Source organism: Zootoca vivipara, chromosome 7 (genome assembly GCF_965207765.1).
Source record: "Zootoca vivipara chromosome 7, rZooViv2.hap1.1, whole genome shotgun sequence".
Taxonomy (NCBI): domain Eukaryota; kingdom Metazoa; phylum Chordata; class Lepidosauria; order Squamata; family Lacertidae; genus Zootoca; species Zootoca vivipara.
This window is the reverse complement of record NC_142590.1, coordinates 63,626,295-63,650,965: the sequence shown is the minus strand read 5'-3', so window position 1 is coordinate 63,650,965 and position 24,671 is coordinate 63,626,295. Positions and strand designations below refer to the sequence as shown.

Below are 24,671 nucleotides of genomic sequence, written 5' to 3'. Positions count from 1 at the left end.
CCAGCCACTCTGAGCGGCTTCCAACATAAAAATGAAATAAAATAATCTATTAAACATTAAAAAGCCTCCCTAAACAGGGCTGTCTTCAGATGTCTTCTAAAAATCTGGTAGCTGTTTTTCTCTTTGACATCTGATGGGAGGGCGTTCCACAGGGCGGGCGCCACCACCAAGAAGGCCCTTTGCCTGGTTCCCTGCAACTTGGCTTCTTGCAACGAGGGAACCGCCAGAAGGCCCTCGGTACTGGACCTCAGTGTCCGGGCAGAACGATGGGGTGGAGACGCTCCTTCAGGTATACTGGACCGAGGCCATTTAGGGCTTTAAAGGTCAGCACCAACACTTTGAACTGTGCTCTGAAACGTACTGGGAGCCAATGTAGATCTTTCAAGATCGGTGTTATGTGGTCTCGGCGGCCGCACCCAGTCACCAGTCTAGCTGCCGCATTCTGGATTAGTTGTAGTTTCTGGGTCACCTTCAAAGGTAGCCCCACGTAGAGCGCATTGCAGTAGTCCAAGCAGGAGATAATGAGGAAGCTTCTCTTCAAACAGAAGAGAAAGGTTCAAATTAAAGCTCAGACAACTGACCTGAGAGGATCTGGAGTTTTCATTATTTGTGTATCCAATTCTGCTATCATTTGATATTGGGCAGCCTGTAAATATTTTAATAAATTGTAAAATAGTAAAGTCGCTAAACAATCATCAGTAATAGGCAAACCCACTGCTAAAGAAAGGCTGTTATTCCCAGCCAAGCAAAAATGTTTCTATTTTAGGATATCTTTTTCTTCCTGATAGTCAACTATCCCAACATAGATGTGCATGATGTTGATTTTATACACACATCATGACACACTAGTACCCCAACCTATGGTATTATTACTCCGTTTACAAAGCCTGCATGGTGTACTTTATACAGAAAAGCGGGATGTAAAAACATTGTTGTTGTTTTTTTGTTTTGTTTTTAAAATCTGTTGGCAGTTTTTAAAGCAAGAAACTGAAGTTATATGAGGCATGCACCATGGACCCAGTTCTTGTGATGTAACATGTGGATAATGTGCTAAGAAGCAAGTTGACACACAAATATTTCATCACCCCCCTCCATGCTAAATTAAATCAGTGCTTGACAACATATAGCAGTGTGATTTTGCAAACCAGTTTATACTGAAGCATTTGACATTTTTATTTGTTTAAACTTTTTACACAAAGTTATAAACTGTTTAAAGTGCTGTTTATAAATTCTTGAATAAAATAAAATAGTGTTTATGGCTCAAATCCTATGCACACTTACCTGGAAGTATGCCAACTGGAAGTAAGCTGGGCCTTACTTCTGAGTACACATTGTGCTGTAAATCTCATTGTCCGATCTCTCAACTGTGCTCCTAGTCACAAATGTGTAGGGATAGACCTAATTTAAGTTGACTATACAGAATTGTATTTTGTACATGCTCATAACCCTGTTGGTGAAATATGCACCAGAATTTAAACCAGTTCCTTATAGCAGATCACACCTTGCACTGGAGCAGAACTGTGATTGCATCAATATTTTATATCTCACAATAAAAGAAATTGAATTCTCTGGACCATAACCCTTGTCAAGCTAGGAGGAGGAAAGGGGAAATGACTGCTGTCGTGCCCTTGTCTCTCTAACCCTGAGGGTGGGGAACCTCAGGTCTAGGGGGTAAAATGCACCCCTCGATACTGTCCGTGGGCTGCCACCCCCTTATGACCCTGCTTCCTAACCTCTGAGCGCTTTTATTAGCTGGCGTAGTGGTTACAGTGTTGGACTAGGACCTGGGAGAGCAGGGTTCAAATCCCCACTTGGCCACTAAGCTCCCTGAGTGACCTTGGGCTGGTCATGGCCTCCCAGCCTGACCTACCTCACAGGGTCAGGTAAAGGTAGAGGGACCCCTGACCATTAGGTCCAGTCATGACTGACTCTGGGGTTGTGGCGCTTATCTTGCGTTATTGGCCGAGGGAGCCATGACAAAGCCGCTTCTGGCGAACCAGAGCAGCGCATGGAAACACTGTTTACCTTCCCGCTGCAGCAGTACCTATTTATCTACCTGCACTGTGTGCTTTCGAATTGCTAGGTTGGCAGGAGCTGGGACCGAGCAACGGGAGCTAACCCCGCTGTGGGGATTCGAACCGCCGACCTTCTGATCGGCAAGCCCTAGGCCAGGCATCCCTAAACTTCGGCCCTCCAGATGTTTTGGACTACAGTTCCCATCTTCCACGACCACTGGTCCTGTTAGCGAGGGATCATGGGAGTTGTAGGCCAAAACATCTGGAGGGTCGCAGTTTGGGGATGCCTTCCCTAGGCTCTGTGGTTTAACCCACAGCGCCACCCACCTCACAGGGTTAGTGTGGGCAATAAATGAGGTGGGGGAGAACCATGTCCATGACCCTGAGCCCCTTGGAGGAAAAAGGTGGGATATAAATGCAATAAATAAACAAAACAATAGCGTCCTTGAACTCTGTCCGGTGGATAGAAGAGGACAGGGAGGAGTGTCTTTGGAAACTAGCACTACAGTACCAAAGTCACGATCATATTCGCTGCTGTGCCCACTGCTGCCTCGAGCTTCACCCACCGTAGGGAAAGGCATGTGGCCCTCAGTGGTCCTCAATGAGGTTCCATGCGCCTGTTCTGCCTGTCCCGAGTTGGCCCTTGCCCGGGGGAGGGGCTGAGGCGAGGCCGCCCCCCCCCCGACCCCCTCGCTCGGGCCAGGAGTTCGCCTTCCGGATTTCCCTCCGGGATCACCCGGAGAGGAGGGAGGGCCCATCCGCGCTGCATGCAGCCGGATGTGAGAAGCATGACAATTGAGGCGGAGGGAGCGGGGCGCGCGGTGTGTGTTTGTACTACTGCAGAGCGAAGGAGGGAGGGAGCGAGGGAGGCCCCGCCGCCGCCGCATCCGCCGCCTGGATGGGAGCTTTGCGAGGAGCCCAAGTTCTGCGGCGTCCAGGCTGGCGCTGAGAGGACTCCCGGCCGCCCGCCCACCGACCCACCCGGTAAGGCTGCGGCTCCTCGTGGCTTGTGGAGACCCCGCGCGAGGGAGGGAAGGAAGGAAGGAATCCCCCCAGTGCGGCTCCTTCTCGCCAGCAAAAGTGCAGCAGACCTCAAGCGCGACACACACACACACACACACACACACACACACGCTCGCTCGCTTTCTCCGTCCGCCTTCTGCTAAGTGCCTTGGAAAACTGGGAGGCGAGGCGGAGGACTAAGCGGCGTGGCTGGGGAATCCGGCGGGAAGGCGGCGAGGGGGAAGGAGGGGGCCGGCCTTGGCGTGGCGTCCCCGGGAGTGCGGCAGGCTCTGCGGCGAAAGTTTGCAGGAGGCGGCAGAGGGCGGGCGGCCCGCGCTGCAGAAGGCGGCGGCGCTCGCCTTTTGGCACCGCCCTGCCAGGACCCCGAGCCTGTGAATACTTCAGACAGGGGCTCTTGCCGGAAAGGGCTTGGGGCTCAGTCCCAAATAGTGCCGCTGAGTATATGCAGAGTGTTTTCCGCCCCCCCCCCGCCCCACATATCCGCGCCTCAGGACAGCCCTCCTATTTAGAAACGAAGCCGAGGCTGTAAACCCTGCAGCAGAAAAATCAATGTGGGGTGGTCTTCAGTGGGTCATTTGCAAAAGAAAAGAGATGTGCCTCCTCTCGAGCTGTCCGTTAGAAGCCAGTGACACTGGGGGTGGGGGAGAGTTGGCACTCTGCACAGGCTCAGATGCATTTCACAGGTTGCCCGATGTAGTCCTGGCTCAGACCCCTGAGGCTAGAAAGCCTGACTAGCCCGCTGCGGATTTATGAACCGGGGAGGGGGGTGCATAAGAGGAAGCTTCGCTGCTAGTGAAGTGCTAAACTAAAGCTTGATGGTGTCCTTCAGATTCGCAGTACAATCCTATGTATGCCTACTTAGAAGCAAATTCCATTCTGTTCAATAGAACTTGCTCTCAGGTAAGGGTGTGTATGCAGAATTTGTGTGATGGGATATCCATTTTTCAAAAAAAATCTCACAATCTTGAACTTCCTTTCAATAGGGAGACTTTTGTTGTATTGGACCGTATGGAATTATGTTTACCTTGTGGGGAACAGATAGCAAGACGAAAACCCCTCACATTTTTAATTGCTGTGCTAGTGTTAGCCCTCATCCAGTAAGAGTTAGCACAGTACAGTAGAGGATGGGGGAATAGCCTTGCTGCAAAGGGGAGGTGGTAGTAGCTATGCTAAACAGATCAAGTGTGTGTGTGTGTGTCTTTACACACAATTGTGCACTCCAATATTGGGGAGGGAGACTGTACAACCTAGAACTAATTTCAACTGATGAGAATGGGGAGAGGACTTGCAAAAAAAAAAAGAGATATGCAGTATGCAATAAATGGATAGCTCAATTGGTTAGAGCATGGTGCTGATAATGCCAAGGTTGCAGGTTCAATCCCAGCTACAGTGGTAGCTCAGGTTACAAACGCTTCAGGTTACAAACTCCGCTAACCCAGAAATAGTACCTCAGGTTAAGAACTTTGCTTCAGGATGAGAACAGAAATCATGCTCCGGCTGCGTGGCGGCAGCAGGAGGCCTCATTAGCTAAAGTGGTGCTTCAGGTTAAGAACAGTTTCAGGTTAAGAACAGACCTCCGGAACAAATTAAGTTCTTAACCAGAGCTACCACTGTACATATTCCTGCATTGCAGGGGGTTGGACTAGATAATCCTCCGAGTCCCTTCCAACTCTATGATTCTATGATATCTTGGTTGATTTTATCATCTCCCTTTTAAAAGGCTCTACCAACAGTGTTTAAGGAATGGCACACTAAGAAGTACTCAGTCTCTGGTGAGGACCAGAAGGTTGTTTAAAAAGTAACCTTTTGTGTGTGTAAAAGTTCGCAAAATCATTTGTATCAGGTAGGGAAGGCATTATATGCCACCGGTGATGTCACAGGTAATAGCCAATAAGTGTTCATAAATAGTTATGTGAGCATGCTCCACACAACAATAGATGTGTGGTGTTGGGTGGGAATTTCATTGTCAAACCTATAAAATACAGTAACTCTTGAGTGCTGGGAGGATGAAATTTTCTCAAAATAGGTAAAGTAGCTGGGAAAGATAATGTTTGGATAGCATATATATTTGTATGCATGATGTGAAGATGGACTCAGGTGTGTTAAGACAGCTGCCCAAAGATGCTTCTCTGTGGGACCATAGGCTTTCTCCTGCTGCTCTTCCTTTCCAGACACTCTTTCCAAAGGGTAATGGTTTGTTCTACACCTACATTGGCCTGAATATTTCACAGCAGAGGTCACTGTGACAGCAGGGTCCCAACTAGCTGAATCTACATCATCCTTTTTACTTCTAGATAATTGGTCCTCAGCTGGTGGATCCTAACTCACAAGTGGGTTGCAGTATTTTAAAAGCTGGGTAATGCCAGCTCTCATAAATCCTGAGTGTTGATCATGCTTGCTGGGGCTGATGGGAACTGTAGTTCACAATATCTGGAGGGCATCACATTGATTATCTCCAATTTACATTCTGTTCAAGCATCCTTTATTGCGTATGGTGATTATTGAAGGGATATATATTTTCCCCAAGTGCTCCAACTTGGACAATGGTGAGTTAGAACTGAAACTGCTAACTTTGTGTGTTCTCTTCTGTTACTAAAAAGCCCTTGGGGATAATGTGCCCTAAAGGAATATGTGCTAGTGAGAACATGCCCCAAGTTAGAATTAGTTTATGCCTCCCTGGTGAGCATATCTTGCTTAGAAATACAATATATTCCACCATTGTGCACTACATCGCTAGAATCTCTGCCAATAGCTTCTTCGCTCCAAGGGTCTCAAGATGCTTGTGTAAATGTTAACCAGTTGAACCTTGCAAGCAATTAATTCCCCATGGTCAAGATAAAATACTGATAAATAGTACAAAGTTCAATGGTGTTTTGGAATCTATGGGTTTTAAAGCTCACCTGCAATTTTGCATTGGATGTAGCAATCATTTCTTGTTTAAATCTCATTGAAATGAATGTGTTTGAAATGAAGTCTGCAAATGTTAGTCTGCAAGCTTTGCTAAGCTTTGCTAACTGACTGGTGTGAAGATTACTTATTGCTTGATAGATTTACTCTGCAAATAAAAAGAAAAGTAATCCAATCCATGTGGCATATAATTTTTTTAATAACAATAGTAATAATATTTAGGATTAGGTTAACACCCCTCTCTCCAGGCAGGGCTTTGTGGACCAGCAGAACCACCCCTGCATGCAGGGCATGGGCTCATATGGATAGAGAGACTACAATCCTATGAACAGTCTCTTGGGAGTAAGCCTCAATGAATATCAGTGGTACTTATGTTTGGGTAAACATGCATAAGACGGTGCTGCAGGAAATAAATATATTTCAGTACTCTTGTTGCCTGGTTTGGCTAAATTCACAAATGTCTTTCTGCCATTTACCATCTAACAGCAGAAAAACCTGGAATGCCTTTTCAGATTAGAAGTCTTAGCAAGTGGGGCTGGAGACCTGTGGTTGAGATTTGCTGCAAAATCTCATGCTTGTTTTTGGAGCCTCTAAAGTTCATAAGAACATATGAACTGGCATTCAGAGGCATACTTCAACAGTGTAGGCAGCACACAGCCATCGTGGCTAGTAGCTTCTGATAGCCTTAACCTTCCATGAATTTTTCTGGTTCCTTTTAAAAACCATCAAGGTTTTAAAGCCATCCATGTTCTAGTCCATTCTCTTGATTCATGTACCCATTTGTAACCCTCCTCTGTTTTCTCTGGGTCTCTGCAGGTTCATCCTAGTGCAATTCCTTACCTAACGTGTAGAGTTAAGGCACTGTGAGCCCCGACAGCTTTGGAGAGCTTTGGAGAGTTTTTTTGCCCCGAAAGGCATGGTGTAAATTGGTTAAATTAAAATCAAAAATTTCTTTGGCTTTGTGTATGATTTTATCAGTGGCATTATGCAAGTCACTTATGCAAAATGAATATGATATTTTAGTTCCAGGAGGCTGAGAGCTGCCTTCATTGGGAGGTGCTCTGCTATTCTGGGGTTAGCAATCACTAGCAATTAAACCTTGCTGAAGGTCAGGAATACTGGACACGGCTTCTCTTTATATTAAATATGTAAATGCTATGTAGGGTCTCAGGAAACCTGTGTCTGTCAGTGGCAGCTGTGCTGCTAGCCAAAGCATCCTTGGCCTGTGCACTCATTCATGAAGGTGAGATAAATCTGAACTAAGTTTTAGTCTGTAACAGGAACAGGAGGAGGGCCATGGCTCAGTGGTAGAGCATTATTATTTCTTGCAAGCAAAAGTTTCCAAGTTCAATCCCCACCATCTCCTGTTAAGAGTTGGGAATGTCCTATGCCTGAAACCATGGAGAACTGCTTCCAGTCAGTGTAGACAGTACTGAGCTTGATGGAACAATTGCCTGAGTCAGTATAAGGCAGCTTCCTATGTTCCTAGGATCTCAGAACTCTTGTTTGTTCAGGGCTCTGTCTAGTCTACTCTTCAACCTTTTCGAAACCAGAAGAATAAAGTGTTGTCCGTCTGGGAAAACTTTGTTTCCTTAGGAAGACAAGGAGCAAATGAGACTCTGAAATGAAGCTACTAGAAAATCAGCATTTCTTGCTCATGCTGGGGGACAGGCTTCAAACTTGCTCATGCATTGAAAAAGTGCACGAGGAGTTGCACTGAGTAGCCCCACCCACTGCTACCAATGTGCACATGGGCAACATCACCTGTGTGTTTGGTGGCTGTGTGGAGGGGCCCTCCACACAGATTTTTATGGGTAGAGCTCATAAATACAAGCAAGGTCCTGGACCATTCAGGAAATGCCTTATTGTGAAAGAACTTAATGCATGGATCTCTGAATGTGCACCCAAAGGGGGGGGGAGGGCCTTTGCAGTACACTCCCTTGGACTCTCATATGTTATTTCAGTGCATGAGAGGGTGTGAGTGAACTTAAGTGGAAACATTATTACAAGCAGATCACATCTTGTGTGGAAGTTACATCCCAGGCTATTGCGTGTATAAGCAAAAGCGCATAAAGCCAGAACACCACCCAGAACACCATTTAAAAACCCTTAGCAAATCTCTCCAACCTTCTCTATAGCTCTTCAAGGCCTTCTTCAAATCTCTCCAGTAACCTCTAATCTCTTTGCAGCCTCCTTCACCCTCCACATTCCACTGAGACTCCAGCCACACACAAATGCTCTCCCAGTGGCTGATAAGATTGCCAGCTGTTTTTTTTACAGCTTTACCATTCTCTCCCCCCCCCGCATGCATTGATTGATTGATTGATTGATTGGCAATCCATGTAAAGCTGCAAGCTCCTGAAATCAGTGTAAGACCTGCCAGTATTGTGCCAGGATGCATTTGCTACATCAGACACTAGGGGCTTCAGTAGCACCAGCTGAATGGACAGCTCCTCTGTACTGTATACAGATACAGTGGAACCTCAGTTTATGAACACCTCGGTTTATGAATTTTCGGTTTATGAACACCGCGGACCCACCTGGAACGGATTAATTCATTTTCCATTACTTTCAATGGGAAAGTTCGCTTCGGTTTATGAACGCTTCAGTTTATGAACAGACCTCCGGAACCAATTACACCCATGCTTCAGTTTATGAACGCTTCAGTTTAAGTACTCCGCGGACCCGTCTGGAACGGATTAATCCACTTTCCATTACTTTCAATGGGAAAGTTCGCTTCAGTTTATGAACGCTTCAGTTTAAGTACTCTGGAACGGATTAATCCACTTTCCATTACTTTCAATGGAAAAGTTCGCTTCAGTTTATGAACGCTTCAGTTTATGAACAGACTTCCGGAACCAATTGTGTTCATAAACCGAGGTACCACTGTACTGCACAAAGGGACCTCAGAAGTGCACTTGAAAGACAGTGGACATCAAAGTGCTTCAAGTCAGAAGCCTCCACTTCAAGGGCAGCTATTAGCACAGAAATGATTTGGTAGCTGTATAAAAACAGTTCTAAGGGCACTCGTAAAGGGCATGCTAAAATAGTGTAAAACTCATCATCATCATATCCTAGCCTACAAAATGCATCAGGGTTTGGGTTTTTGAAATAGCTGAGACATGAAAAAAGCATGGTGTGAGACTAAATCTTATTAAGTAACGTCAACACTATTATGGAATCAGATTTATAGCAAGGCTTATGAAATTTATATTCAGATACGCATTGCAGTTTTAAAACCAGGTGCTCGTTTTTAAACAGAGTGTTAGCTACTAAAACCTCATCCCTTGTATGGCCTTGCCTATAGGTATTATAATGAGAAACTATAATAGTGAATGCATTAAAGCCATTTATGTACTAGGGATGCAATCCCAATCTCCCCCGTGCTGCTGACTGGATAGGAGGAAGTGTGGGCCTCATTCCACCAGCCTCGCAGAGAGGATCACCACTGATGAGATGAGCGCACTGTAGCAGAGGCCTGACCTTTAAGGGTGTGAGGATAGGACAGGGAGGAGGAGAACTATGTATGTCACCTTGAGCTCCTTGGAGGAAAGCTGGGATATAAATACAATAACAAACAAACAAATAACAGAGGCTTTCCCCTGTGTGCATGGAGCACAGCTCACTTGATGAATGCCTGCTTTGTGGAATATAAACCATCAACTTCAAAACACTTGTTTGTTTTCTAGATTTCTTATCTGCCTTTTACCGCAAGATCCCAGGTTGCATTACAACCACAATGCAATTAAAAGGACAGCTAAAACCATTACAATTGTAAAATGAGTAAAAGCATTCCAAATGGAGCCATTCCCAGTGTAGCTCCGTGCGTAGAACACATCTTTTGCATCCAGAAGAACTCATGTTCAATCCCTGGCACATCTGCATAAAAGAGTTTTGGGTAGCACAGGACCACTGGAGAGCAGCTGCCAGTTGAAATGGACAGCACAGTGGTAGAAGGACCAAATGGTATGACTTGGTCTAAGGCAGCCTTCTCTAACCTGGTGCCCTCCAGATATTTTGGCCACCAGCAGCTGAAGCAAATGGGAGCTCTAGTTTAAAACATATAGAGGGCACCAAGTTGTGGGAGGCTGGCTTAAGGCAACGGTACATGCTTATCTCTAATTGAAGGATCTTGTGATGAAAAGCTGACCTTTACCTTATTCCCTGGAGAGCTGCTGCTCCAAGCACCAATAATCCCAACTGCTGCTGACAGTTGGTTAACTTAACAGCATCGGGCAAAATGTGCCTGTTGTCTGACTAGTCCAGTTATCTGATGATTAAAAATTAGTTAGCACTGTAAATGTTACAGAAGTTTGGATTAAAACTGAATGCCCTTTGGGAGTTGGCCCCATTGACCTAAATGGGACTTACTTCAGAGTCAGCATGTATACACTTGATCTGTGAATTGCTGCATTGTAAGGAAAGGTGCAAATGCATTTGCAACTTCCAGTGCAACAAGCAGGAGTCATTTGTGCACCTGCTTTTTGCTCCCATGTTTTTTTGAACATGCAAGACATAGAATCATAGAATCATAGAGTTGGAAGAGACCACAAGGGCCATCCAGTCCAACCCCCTGCCAAGCAGGAAACACCATCAAAGCATTCCTGACAGATGGCTGTCAAGCCTCTGCTTAAAGACCTCCAAAGAAGGAGACTCCACCACACTCCTTGGCAGCAAATTCCACTGCCGAACAGCTCTTACTGTCAGGAAGTTCTTCCTAATGTTTAGGTGGAATTTTCTTTCTTGTAGTTTGAATCCGTTGCTCCGTGTCCGCTTCTCTGGAGCAGCAGAAAACAACCTTTCTCCCTCCTCTATATGACATCCTTTTATATATTTGAACATGGTTATCATATCACCCCTTAACCTTCTCTTCTCCAGGCTAAACATACCCAGCTCCCTAAGCCGTTCCTCATAAGGCATCGTTTCCAGGCCTTTGACCAGGTTTTGCGTTTCTTACAAAGGGCATGACAAAGGCGGCTGCTAGCCACCATCTTTTGTCTTTGTTTGTGTCTCCTTTCAGACTAGATCACTTCTTTAAAGTAATCTAAACTGAATGACTTTCCCCAGGATAAATGATTTGCTGACTTGGGAGGAAAGGACCTTGTCTGGAGAGCTTCAAGGACTAACCATAGATTTATGATTTGGGAACTCTATCGTAGATGTACAGTAATGCTATCAATATGGCAGAGTCAATGCTTGCTTTGTTTACAATAATTTCAGTATAAAATCAGATCATTCCTTTTGAAAATTCAAGGACAAATTTAATTTCCCTCCCACATGGGAGGGGTAGTACAACTGCCACCAGCCCCAGCCAGCCAGGGCTGATGTGAGTTGTAGTCCAACAACATCTGGAGGTTGATGCATTGGCTACTCCTGCCCTGATAAAGGATTTAAGCTGAGTTATAATGGAAAGCTGACTATTTTTCTCAAGGTATGTACCATTGAAGTCTGTGCAGCTTGCTTCTAAGTAAATGTACCTGGGGATGCTACTGCTGTTGATGGATCCAGCATGACAGGTAAGGAAGAATATAGTGTACATTCTTACACCAGTTATAAATGAAGTGTGCCCTTTAAACCCCACCACAACACTATATAGTGGAGCTCACAATGCTCAATATTGTTTATGTTGTGGGTAGTTATTGAGCAGGGGTTGGCAGATTAAGGCTGGGCTTGATAGCCAAGCATTATTTTCTGCTAGTCTTCTATGAAATCCAGTTCTACCATGATAGCAAAACAACAGTAGATGACTGTACCTCTGTGCAGATGTCTAAAGTCTCACTTAATTAGGCAGAGGTGAAGAGAGAGAGAGGATGTCCCCATTGATCCCACTGCTTTGCCTCTCCCCCACTTGGCTCTGCTACCCTCAATGCATTTGGGGTGGGAGAAGTGTGGTGTGTGAGTGCTGTCAATGCTTTTGGAACATATTTCTCCCTGGAAATGGTCCAAGTCTAAGCATATTCCTGTAGTCCTGTAGACTCTGGTGTGAGTTAGGAGAAGCTGAGTCAGGAGGGTATACGGAGCTGGACTAGTAATTTGAGGGGATTTGGCGAGGCTTTATATTCCTGTTTATACCACGTTGAATTGATTTTATTCTTTTGGCACTTTCAAACATTGTGGCTTATCTTAGACATTTTGGACAGGTGATGAGGCTAACATTCAGATAAATGTGAAAATAGCTAGGATGAATAAACTGTGGATAAGGGGCAGCTCTTCTGCTATTTCAGTGCAAATTACTAGGCAAATTTCTAACAACCCAGTATGAATATGAAAGCATAGTGGAGTCACCACCATTCTTCCATCCTTTCTTGTAAGGGTGCAAGCAGCATATTGTGTAGACCATAGCAGCTGATGAAGCATATTGTGGGAGTAGCTCCTTTGTCTCAGGGAAAAAAACATACTATGAATGCCACTAGAAGCCAAAAACACACCTTAAAATCCAAAGATGCATCATTCAGTTGTGTTTTTAATGCCATGCTTTTCAAGATGATCCATTAATTAATTAATTGATGATGATGATGATGATTATTATTATTATTTGAGAGCGCCAAGTCTCTGCATTTCCCCCCCAGAGTGGTAGCCATGTTAGTTTGTTGCATCAAGGACAACAGAGTGTTGTCCTACACACAATAAGATGGCATAAAGTTACACCAGATCTGAACCCCTTTCAGCAACAAGGCTACTGCTGCTGCTCTGCCTAAGCCTGGCAGAGGGAAAACGAGCCTTTAAAGTAGAGTTCTGCACTGTGTTGCCGGATCATGTGACCAGACTGAATGGGCTTAGAATCCAGCCTAAGTCCTCCTTCTCTAGTCCTGCCCCGGGAATGCTGTCTTTTTGGGCTTACACCAGCCTCAGTTCAGGCAGCTTTGGCCCAGCCAGCTGAGCCCAGGATGAGCAAGTTACGCACGGTGTATCGGTGTATCTTAGGCTGAGCTGGGGTTGGGTACTTAACAGAGGCTGAGCTGGGAATCAGATGGGTGAGCTGGGAATCTGCTGCATCCTAAGATGCAGATATTTCCATAGGATTGCCCCTGACTATAAATATATTTATTATGGTATTAGTGGCAGTCCACAGAAGCTTATGCCGTATTAAATATACCTAGTCTTCAAAGTGCCTCAAGACTCTTTGTGGTTCTGTGTAGCTTGTAATAGCAAATAAAATCACCCAGTCAGTAGGTGCTTAGAAAGTACATAGCACCAGGTTGTATCCCTAACATGTGTTGACTGGGGAGTTAGAGCCTGCGTGGAGCAACTGTTTTTTGCAAGTAAGCTGAAGAGATTGACAGGTCATCGTCCCACCTGGAATACTGCACTGCAGAGAACAGGCTGAAGTCTCTAAGCAGCTGTGGTTGTTGGTCTCCCCCCCCCCCCCGAGTTCCTTGCTATCTAAATTAAAATGGTTTAATTGTCACTTATTACTGTTACAGAGCATATAAATGTAAATTACCGGTATTCACGCCCATGAATAACAGCAATTCAAAGTTGAGGGCAAATGTATGGGTGCCTCTGCAGGATTTTTCTCTGGGATGGGAGGCTGATCAGGTTCTGATTTGAGCTGGGCTGTGGGTTCAGGCCAAAAGTTTGAAAGGACAAATCTAGAAAATGAGCTTTGAACCAAAAACAGACGCTTGTTGGGAGCACTCACACCACCCTCACTACCGATACCACTGCGAGTGTGGGGAGCGCTAGGCTGCTGAAGTGGGCTCCCTCTGTGCTGTGCCCTGCTCCCCTGGCGCATGCACACACGCTATGCCACTGCTGAAGGATGAATTCTGACACTGCCCAGAAATGGCATGAAGGAAGCCTAGTTTCATGTTTGTATAGAAATATACAAACCTGATTTTTCGGGTATGCTGTAGTGTTAGCTAACAGCTATGTGTTGTTCTTCACAATTCAGACAGCAGGTCACGAAATCTTCCTCCTTTGATCAAGAGAAAGTGTTTATCCAGTGGAAATGGTTCTTCCTGGCTAGGATTGATCAGTCTGCCCAAATAAACAGCCAATCAAGTTCACAGTTCTTGACACAGTGCAGTGTAAATTCTTGTCTGCTCCTCGGTTAATTTTTCCTAACTTGGGTGAATGTCTGTGGGAAATTAGCCTTTTTTCTGTCTTATGACTTTGAAACTGAAAATCTTAATTCACTCCAGGGACCTTGAGAAAGAGAATTGGGGATTGGTAAGAAATTATGTCACCTATCCTTTTAAGCTTCTGTTTCATATGGGTCCAAAACCAATGTTTTTAACTTGTAAGAAATTTGTCTTTGGCTTATCTTTGGACTAGAAGGTCACTCACTGACTGTGCATGCTGGGCTCTTGGAGTTAGAATCAGTGTTAGAAACTCAGATATATAAGCTAGGCACCAAATGACTCCTTAAACCAGGGTTACAGACACCGAAACGGAATGCCTTGTTGCCATTTGGGGGCCAGATGGCTTGAAAGTAATATTTTTCAATACGACTTTTTGGTTCTTGAAATTCACTCTAATTGTGCAGATAAAATATAACAGATAGAATTCTACAGGATGTGTTGCTAGTGTGTGAAAACAGTCAAGATCCAAGGATCCCTAGATGGCACCTGGGCATCTTCACTTGGTCACAAGTAGCCGATAGCCTGGTGCAAAATGTGCCTCGTGAATTTTGAACGCTGGAAGCACAGAACCTTACTTAACTATGGAACTGTAGTTCTTTTCAAACAGCATGTCTTGATATGGTCTTGGCATCTGCTGTGCTTGTTCGATTTTAAACTAGCATGCATTTATTCCTGTTCTAATTTATCTCTGTGTGTAGCAAAGTTGTACCTACTGAAAAACAAGGGGGTTGTGATGGATAAATGCTGATTGATTGATACTCAGTTCATTTATTTCTGTCGTCTTCTAATAAGGGTCTCAGCCTGGGTAGAAGAATCTTGCCGTAGATCAGCACATATGCACGTTCTGTCCAGGAGTTTCCTGTGTCCAGTGCCTTAGCACATGAGAAGTAGGAAATAAAAGTACTGACAAAAATACCGGTATGAATTGTGGAGTTGGGGGTTTATGTGTTTATATCTCTCCTTCCATTGTGTGGGATACATAGCCACAATTCCCCACATCTACCATATGCAAAGATTCATATGGTGAAAGTTCCATTCAGGCTTTGCAGTGGTTGATTTGCAGGAAAGAGGTACACTGAATAAATGCTCTTGAGGGTCATCCCTCTCCAAAAAATGATAAACTCCCATCAGAACATCTCAGGCAAGAAAGGAAAGATGAGTCTGATCTTTGAGAATATTCCAGGTTTTCACATCAAATAATGTAACTAAAAATTGAACATGTGCTGGTCACACTTCAAAGGGTTGGTTGCCTAATTAGGCAAAGTGCTCATCGATTTCACTGGATGTCTGTTTACCATTTCTAAGAAAGAAACGGGTGTTTGCTTTAATGTGGAGTTACAGTCCTGTCGTTCAGTTCATTTGGCACCAAAATGGAACATTCCATCCTGGAGTTTTCTAACAGGCCACATGTCCCTTTGGCATAAGGACTTTTCAATCTGTTTACCAGTGGAAGATTAAAAATGGAAGTTCTTCCTGATGGTACCAGCAAGTGGTGCTGCCCGCAGTGATGACTAAAAACAAACACATAAAAATTAGATGTAAAACCCCACTCTTGGAAGAATGAGCCTTTCTATAAAAGATTTGTAACCCTTTGAATATAATGGCCCAAATGACTCAGAAGAGGCATCTAGTATGATTTATGCTCTAGACAATATATTGCCTATTCCCAAATGCGTATTCGGTATTGTTGGCAGCTGACAGACATCTGTATTCTGGCTCCATGAATTGTTTCAGTTGTTCAATCTGATTAAAAAATATTTTATTCAAATATGTATCATAGGATAAAGAGTTGTCATAGCACATCATCATATATGGGTGTATTACTTTACTAATAATGAGATCTTAGAGTAATTATAACTCTGCTGCTATGGGTTTCACATGCTGAGTAATGAGAAGTTCGATTACCGGTAGACATAGGCACAAGAAAGTCTCCCTTCTGTCTGATGTTGCTTTACCAGTGTGCCCTCCAATCTGTTGGTTCATATCAAAATCTCTCTCAGCTTTGATTTGGATGTGAATTAGGACTAGTTTGCATAACTGAGATGGGTTAGGGTGGGGTTGGGGAGTTGGTCCCTCTCTGGGTACTCTATTCAGCAGCAAAATAGAGTTGAGGGGGGCAGTTTCCAATCTACAGGAATTCTATTTCCCCAGACTTCTGTCCATTTTTTGAATGCCAGTTTGGAGTATTTGTACCTTTTATTGTACATCAGAATCCCTGCCTAAGCTAATGTAGGTGGTTTTTGATTTGGTGTTGAGGACTCTCAAGGTCATTGCTTAGTTTCTGTGTGTGTGTTTTGTGGGGGGGGGGGGAATCTTAACATTCATGTTAAGCTCACCATATCCAGGGTGGCTTAGGGCTCCTAAACCACCAAGGCAACCATGGGATTGTCCCAACATATCATTTGCTTGGTTCCATGGCATGACTGAGGTCATCCAGGGATTTTAGAGTGTTAGGTCACCACTATGTGGATGACACCAAGCTCTATTTCTCTTTTTCACTGAACACAAGTGAAGGTGCTAGAGCAGAGGCTGGCTACATAAACTGAGGTTTAATCCAGAGAAGATAGAAGTACTGTTGGTGGGTGGTTTCTTTAATCAAGTATATGGTGTTGAACCTGTTCTGGAGGAGATCACATTCCCTCTTAAGAATCATTAGGCATAGCTGCCAAGTTTTCCCTTTTCTCACGAGGAAGCCTATTCAGCATAAGGGAATTTCCCTTAAAAAAGGGATAACTTGGCAGCTATGCATTAGGGATCATAAGGATCATGGTCTGGGGGGCTTATTGATGCATCTTCACCATTAGAGACCCATAACATCAAGGGCCCACAGCACCTTTTACCTGTTTAGCTATGATTCTACCTGGATAGGGAGAATTGTGCTTCAGTGAGCCATGCACTGTATTGGATGACTGTAATTTGAAAACAGTCCAGTTGGTGCAGAATAAGGCTGGGAGAGTATAAACAGGAGCAGGTTTTAAGAGCATACTATGCTAGTACTTCATTATCATCACAGGATACTGACTCTTTTCCAGGCCCAATTCAAAGTGCGGGATTTAACCTTTAAAGCACAAGCTTGAGACTTTAGTGTCTGAAGGATCACCTCTTTTCACATAAACCTCCCCATGCCTTGAAATCATTGGTTGAGGCCCTTCTTTTGAATACTCCCAGAATAAAACATCATGGAAGAATTACAAGCAACAGGGCCTTTTCAACAGTGACCCCTTGGTTGCAGCATGTTATCCCAGAGAGGTCAGTCTTACACCTGCTTTGATGTCTTTTTGGCATTGGGCAAAAACTTTGTCATTTTCACGGGCTGCTTAAACCTTTGTTGTGCTGTGGCATCCCATTAATTTTGTACTGTAATAGGTTTTATCCTCTGCTTTCCATTTTATCTGCTTTGTATTGTGGTGTCTTATTCTTCTACCCTCTGTTTTCAAATGGTTTGGGGGTTTTTTAAGAGTTGTGCGTGGGATTTCCCCCCTTCTTTTTTGCTCCATTCTGATAGCATTTTGTTGTAATAGATTTTTCCCCATCTTGTAGGCTGCCCAGAGAACCCTTCTTATAGAGTGACAAATAATGGGATAAATAAATAATGTTAGGAATCACTGTGAAGTTGTCATACTGTGTGGGCTGATAATGGCTTGGTGTTTAGATACTGCTTGTGAATAAAAAAAAAGTTTTTCACTTATATTACTTCAGCTATCTTCACAACATCTTTATAGGTTCGTTCAGTTTTATTGCCCCCCATACTGTGGATACCCCCATATTAAGGGTAAAAGATCTTACTATATGTAAGATTCATTTCCACCATGAATTCGCTCAGGATTACAGAGGATAGGCAGAAGCAGACACTAGCTCCCTCTCCGTGCTAACCTACCTTAGAGGCTTGTTTTAAGGATTACTGAGAGATTGAACATTCACATGCAGCATTTCTGTAAGGCTTTCATTACTATCCAATTCTATCCATTTTACAGGTTCAAGCACAGTTTGTCTAGTCTCTGTAATAGTTTACAACGGATTTCTTTCCCTTCAATTTACACAAGCTGAAGCATAAGTACCCATTGGAAAACTTAACAGATGCTGTCTTTTTGTTCTGCTTTGGTGACTGAGCTCTTCTTAATGGCAAAAAGATCGTCGCTGGCTTCTGTGTTTACATACTGCTGAGCCCAATAGGTCTCCTGTTCAAGATTTGGGCTCCTGACTCTTAAAGGTAAAGGTAAAGGGACCCCTGACCATTAGGTCCAGTCGTGACCGACTCTGGGGTTGCGCGCTCATCTCGCATTATTGGCCGAGGGAGCCGGCGTATAGCTTCCAGGTCATGTGGCCAGCATGACAAAGCCGCTTCTGGCAAACCAGAGCAGCACATGGAAACGCCGTTTACCTTCCCGCTGTAGCGGTTCCTATTTATCTACTTGCATTTTGACGTGCTTTCGAACTGACTCTTACCCCAACATAAATTGATGTTGTACTTAATAATCAGTTACAATAATGCAAGATTCTTTTGCTCCTCCAGGCTGTCATTTTGGGGGAAGGAAGGGCAAAGAGAGACATCCAAGAAGTTCTGTGCCAACTCATGTTTGAAATCTAGAAATCTGTTTCAGACCATTGCAAAAAATATTTTATGCAGCATTTTCTAGTTTCCTTTTTCTATCAAATGGAGCCCCCTAGAGGCTGTCATAGTAATTGTCCTTGTAAGCAGTACAGGATGAAGTTAACTCTGCATTAGAGCTGAGCATGGATGTGATTTGGAAAGCTGCCCCTTTGGCAACTGAAAACTGTTTGGAAGAGGAAAATACCTTAACAGGTGCACAGATGCCTAGGCCTGGAGAGCTGTTGCAGCAGATTGCACTGCAAGGGAGCTCTTCAAACAGATTGCCCTTGTGCAAGAGAGTGCCTAGGATTATATATTATCAGATCTTGGTTGTCCTCTGCAGGCATACTTAATTTCTTCCTTTTATTTACTGGGGGTTGAACCATTGCAGAGGGAAGGCAGGCATAACAAACCATTACAGTATGAATGGCACAGCTCTATAGTAACTTGGTTGAGATGCAACACCAAGCTGGGGCTAAGGGAATGAGTTTGGGATGAAGCTTGGGTTCATTAACTCCTCTTGCAAGGTAGGTTAGGCTAAGAGACAGTGACTGGCCTAAGGTCACATAGTGAGCTTCATGGCTAAGTGAGGTTTTGAATCTAGGTCCTCTGACCACTACACCACACTGCCTACTACTGATGTGTTGTATTTGTATTTTGCTTCTGCATAGAGCAATTGCGTTTGCATTCGTAATGTTCTTAGTCTTGGTCTATAGACAAGTAAATTAAAAGCTAGAATTTGTTGATTTGTTTTAGAAAACAGCTTTTTTTCTTGTTAAGACATACAAATGTTTTTTAAATGTTTGTTTAGGCATGCTTAGAAGTTTGGACTTTGTAACGTATTTTTTTTTTTATAAAGTTGGGACTTTGGTTTGGTTTAGTGTGTTGTCGCAACTTGGGCTCATGGTTTGTCTTGGTCCAGACAAACCACAAGCTGTAACCACGTCTTTTTCCCTTGGCTTTGCAGCTTATGGTTTGTCTGGAGGCGACAAACTATGAATCTGATTTCAGACAAAATACAACATCAAACCATTGCTGTGCTCAGCTGCAGTGCAGAAGAAGAAGGACTGGCAGAGAAGCACAGCAATATGAATCTCTCTAGAATCCTCATGTTTGCACATACAGTATACACTAAGCCATAGTTTGACTTAGCATTTGTTATGTGCAAACCAGCTCACTCTCTCAATGAACACTTTGTCTCCACACTTGTGCATCTAAGGCGGGACCAGAATATCTGTGTAGAAGTTGCAGGGTAAAAGCAGAAGCAGACAGGCCTGCTCAATAGCTAGTGTGCTGTTTGGAGCTGCTTAATGAAAAGCAGATAAGGAAAACATTTACACGGTGAATCATAGGAACTAAGGTTCAGAAACCAGTGACCTCGAACCTATTGGACTTAAAATAGCTGTTTAAACTTTACAAAACTGACAACCTGGACTATTTATAGGCATGCAAAACAAGCCTAATGAGCTTGAATCCCAGCTGCAAATGCCAGACCACAAAATGTTTCAGTTTAAGGATTAATGCCCTCCCCAAAGTCTGATAGGTCACCTACCTGGAAGCCTGCTTGCTGTACTGGCAAAACTGTTAACATTTATGCAGTACCAACCATGTGCTAAGTGCCTCGGTTCTAATACTGGTTTCTGTTTTTCTGCACTGCAGCACAGAGCAGGGTTTTGCTTAATGTGAATCCAAAAAAACAAAACAAAAAACCCTTGTGTTCCTCTGTGGAACTCAACATGGTGCTGATTGGGGCATGTGAGAGGAGAACGAGGTCCGTTCACACAATGGGACTTCCCCCTTCTCCATCTCCTGCTCCCATGTGCCCCCTAAACCAGTTTTTGGGTTCCCCCTAACAATACACAGGAATGGTAACTCTGCGAGGTTGAATGGGGTCTCCTAACAACTCTCCACACCCTTAGCAAACTACTGCTGTCAGGATTCATTGGGGGGAAGTCATGGCTGTTTAAAATGGCGTGATACTGCTTTATATCTATAGTGCAGATGGGATCTTTCTTTCTAAAAGTTTAGCTCAGCCCTTGGGCTCAGTGCCCCTCTCCTCTAAGAAATGAAGACACAGACAAGGCTGTTAAGAATTAGAATCATGTGCAGTGAAAACGAAAAGCACCGAAGAAGCTTCTGTTTATAAAGCAGAGAAGCTTTGAATGAAAGGACCTTTTGCATCCACCGGTGACCTCTTTCTGACTCTCTGTCATCCGCTTCCATTTGTGACACAGTGATGGCTTGCATCGGGTTACAGGGTCAGGCAGTGCTTCTCCTACTTGCTTGCAAATATCTGAGGAAAATATTGCCTTTGTATTCTTCCTATGCAGAAAATCATTTCTCTGTTGCTGCTTTCCCTTTGTCAAACTGGCCACACAATTGGGCATTTCTGGGTTTGGGCTGTACCTCTAGGGGACATCCATTGGAAAGCATGTTCTCATTCCTGGACACCTCCACAGGAAAAGTGAGAAGGCAGTGGCGCACACTGCGCCGATCCTACAAGTATCCCCCCCCCGCCATCAAGCAGTGGGGATGGACTGTGTAGGTGACGATCAGATGCACTGCATCCAGTTTTTAAGAAGAGCCTGCTGAAACAAGCCAGGGGTTCATCTAGTCCAGCATCCTGTTGTCACAGTGACCCATGAACCCAAGAGCAGTATGCAGTATGTCAAGGCATCCAATCCTAAAGCTCCTAATTGGTGGTCACCTGTTGGGCAGAAGGTAGAATACAGTCTTGTAATGATGACAACCTAAGGATTTCACTGAATTATTGGCACTTGTTGCAGAACTTTAAGAGGGCATCAAGGACCCACTTGTTTAAAACTACCTTTGCACAAGTTTTAATTGGGCTGCTGTTTGGTTGAGTTGTGTTTTAGCTATTAGTCATTTGTCTTTGTGCTGTTATGCTGGTTTTAATGTTTTCTTGTTAGTGCTGGTTTGTGGGTAATTTTTATGGCAGTTTGCATATTGGAAGCTACCCTGAAAGGTTTGACCTAGAAAGGTTGCCTATACATGTTTTAAATAAATCTTTAAAAAAAATTTTTTTAAGCCAGAACATATTCTAGAAAATATCATTGGCTTGTTTAATTATACAGTATATCTTAATAACCACCTTCAGCATGTAGTATTTGTAGGTGTTGCTTCAAAAACTTGTTTTTACTGCAGAAGATGGCACAAAAAATGAGTATGTACTGTATGGGTGACATTGGCCTGGTTTGCACCTAATGCTAAACTATTGTTTGCTTAACAAGCCATGAGTTAACCATGAGTTTTCTCACAGATGATCGAACAAATCATGCCTTGTTTCTAAACTTTGTTGTGTTTCCCCCCAGGTATTATTATCCTGTGTCTTTGTGGTATGGTGACCACTTGGCATGTAGTGGTAAAAAAAACCAATATGGCTAAGGAAGGGATCTATATTCCCATGTAATGCAAAGCTATAGTTAAAATGAATCAAAGTTTGTCAGCCAACAAGAAAACATGGTTTCACGTTGTGGTTTTTTGGGCAGTAAGCAAACAAAACATATTTAAGCTACTGGGCAGGATTCACACATAACACCAAGCCATAATTTAATAAGCCACAGTTTTATTTACCATGGTTTAGTGTTTTGTGAGAATGTATATTTCACATTACATTCTATTTCCTCTCTCTGGCCTTGAATATTGTGTAGCAATTTACATGCAGTGAAAGTATCTTTAATGACCAATTGTCACATTTCATTGCATTGCTTTTCATCTCTGCAAAAGACAACTGTAAACATGCTTCTTTTTGCACACTTCAATACAGCATGACTTGGTACACTAATAATTTTGTGCAGGTCTCTGAAGCGAGCTACTTTTATTGCTTCTTTTATCTTTCACTGCTGAATGTTCCACTGTCCAGAGGAGACCAAAGCTATTGAACCAAGCCAAGTAGCAATGATATTTTTGAGTGGATTATATTTTCTTCCAGAATTAGGTTTTTCAGTGTGCTGAGGTGGAGTGTTTTGTTGCCTTCTCTGAGTTAGTGGATAGTCTCTCCTGAATGATGATTAGTGAAGGGCATTGAAATTGGGTCCCTGAGCAGGTGAAGTATTAATGAGCCTGCACGTAGCAGTCCATGTTTAAAATGGTTAGCAGCCTTTAATCACAAATAGTAACTCAGTCTTTAGAACTGGATCCTTGGTTTCCTTGGCTGTATACACCAACTGAACCTGGATCAAACTTCTGCAGAACTACCCTGTAATTATTTGGTGTCCAACCAGATGCAGGATTATATTATTAGACCTTGCTCATATGTAACACTAAACCATGTTTTAGCATTATGAGGACTGGTGAGAGGTGTGAGCCTTAGGCTTGTGTTCTCTACCTTCCCCTTTCCTCCACATATGAGGGGAGAAAGTTTAAATTTAATCCTTCTATTTGTGGTTTGGAACAAACTACAACTTATTCTGACATCTGAGTACAGTAAACTAGTTTGTTCAGACCACAGGATATTACACCATGGTTCAGTCAAACTGCAGTTACACCAGAGAAGACTTACATGTATAGCATCGCATTGTAAGGTTGAAACTTTTACTTGAAAGGAAGCTACACAGAACTCAGTAGGGTTTACTTTTGAGTATGGATCATAGCTGCCAAGTATCCCGTATCCGCCGGGAAAACCCCCTTTTTCTTACTGTTTCCCGGCGGTCTCCCGTTTGGTGATAAATCCCGGCATTCTCCCTTAAATTCGCTTCTTCCCGGCGGCCATTTTTCTGGTGCCGCTTTGCCCTTCTATGGGCACCAGAAAATGGCGACGCCGACGCCGGAAGTCGCTTCCGCGCATGACCGGAAGTTGCGTGACGCAACTTCCGGTGGCGCTTCGCCCTTCTATGGGCATCAGAAAATGGCGGCGCCGGCGCCGGAAGTCGCTTTTACGTGTTTCCGGTCATGCGCGGAAGCGACTTCCGGCGCTGGCGCCGCCATTTTCTGATGCCCATAGAAGGGCGAAGCGCCACCGGAAGTTGCGTCACGCAACTTCCGGTCATGCGCGCGCTGCCGATCCCGGATCTTTACGACCCGGACTTGGCAGCTATGGTATGGATGGAAGAGAAATTCAGCTCACACTTGCAAATAAACCTACTTAATTTGCACTCCCTGAAACAATATGCAAACAGAAACACAGCTATCCTTTGGCATTCACACTTCCCTGAATGTTGCAGTGCAGTTCTCCAACCAAAAAATGGGCACAGTGATGGATATATATTATGGGCAAGTATATATGTCAGTGAAAATAAAACGCAAAAATGTGTTAGGGGAAATTACTTGCAACAAGGTTTATATCAGGAGAAGTGCTCACTAAATGAATTTTCACAAGGAATGTTTTTTGTTTTTTGATTTTTAATGCAAGTTGATGTGGAAATGTCAACTGAACTTAGGACCAGAAAAATGAGAAACTGAAACAGACATTTTTGCCACACCTGTTTCTGAGCAATTTATGTAGGATCAAGTTGCATGTAATTGAAAATTTAAAAATAATCTCTCTCTGTTTCATGATGCCATTTTCCCTCCCACAAATGACACATCATTCATGGGATGGAAGTGTCTCACTGTGGGGTGGATAAATACATGAATACAATCTGGATTTAAAAGTCTACAAATAAGTGAAAATGTGTTGCTGCTGAATTACCTTTGCATGCCAGAATTGCTTCCAGCCTGTATTTAAAATTACTTTTGCATTGTTTTAGCCTTAACTAAATTTCCTTGCCCTGTATTTTATTTGTCCACCTACTGATTCAGTAAGAAATACAGTTTATTCATGGCTCCTCCTAAGGGTTGCTGCTTATTTTACAGTAGTTCTTCTACAAACAACTCATCTGAGTAAAACTGAACATTTCTATGAAACCAGGGCTACATTTTGAAGGAAACTGATGCCTCCACCTTGCTGAAGCTAAGCAGCTCTGGGGCTGGTTGCAAGTTCACTTGGCGACCTCATGTATACCAACTTGAGCTCTGTCGTAGGATAGAGATGTGTTGCATCCCACAGTGGCTTTGCCCCGTTGAAAGCACTTCTACTTGGGGAAGATAGAT

At 43.7% G+C, this 24,671-nt stretch overlaps 1 protein-coding gene across 2 annotated transcripts in view; it reads left to right on the top strand.

Annotated features, from left to right (window-relative positions):
• Positions 1–24,671, top strand: part of SYT2 (synaptotagmin 2) — a 137,757-nt gene that overhangs the window by 72,543 nt on the left and 40,543 nt on the right. Inside the window, exon 1 of one of the 2 annotated variants that reach the window (XM_035122916.3) lies at positions 2,847–2,999. The exons of the other annotated variant lie outside the window; for it this stretch is intronic. The gene's annotated coding sequence lies outside the window, so the exon portion shown is untranslated. Of the gene's footprint in view, positions 1–2,846; positions 3,000–24,671 lie in introns of those variants that run through there. 2 annotated transcript variants of the gene reach the window in all.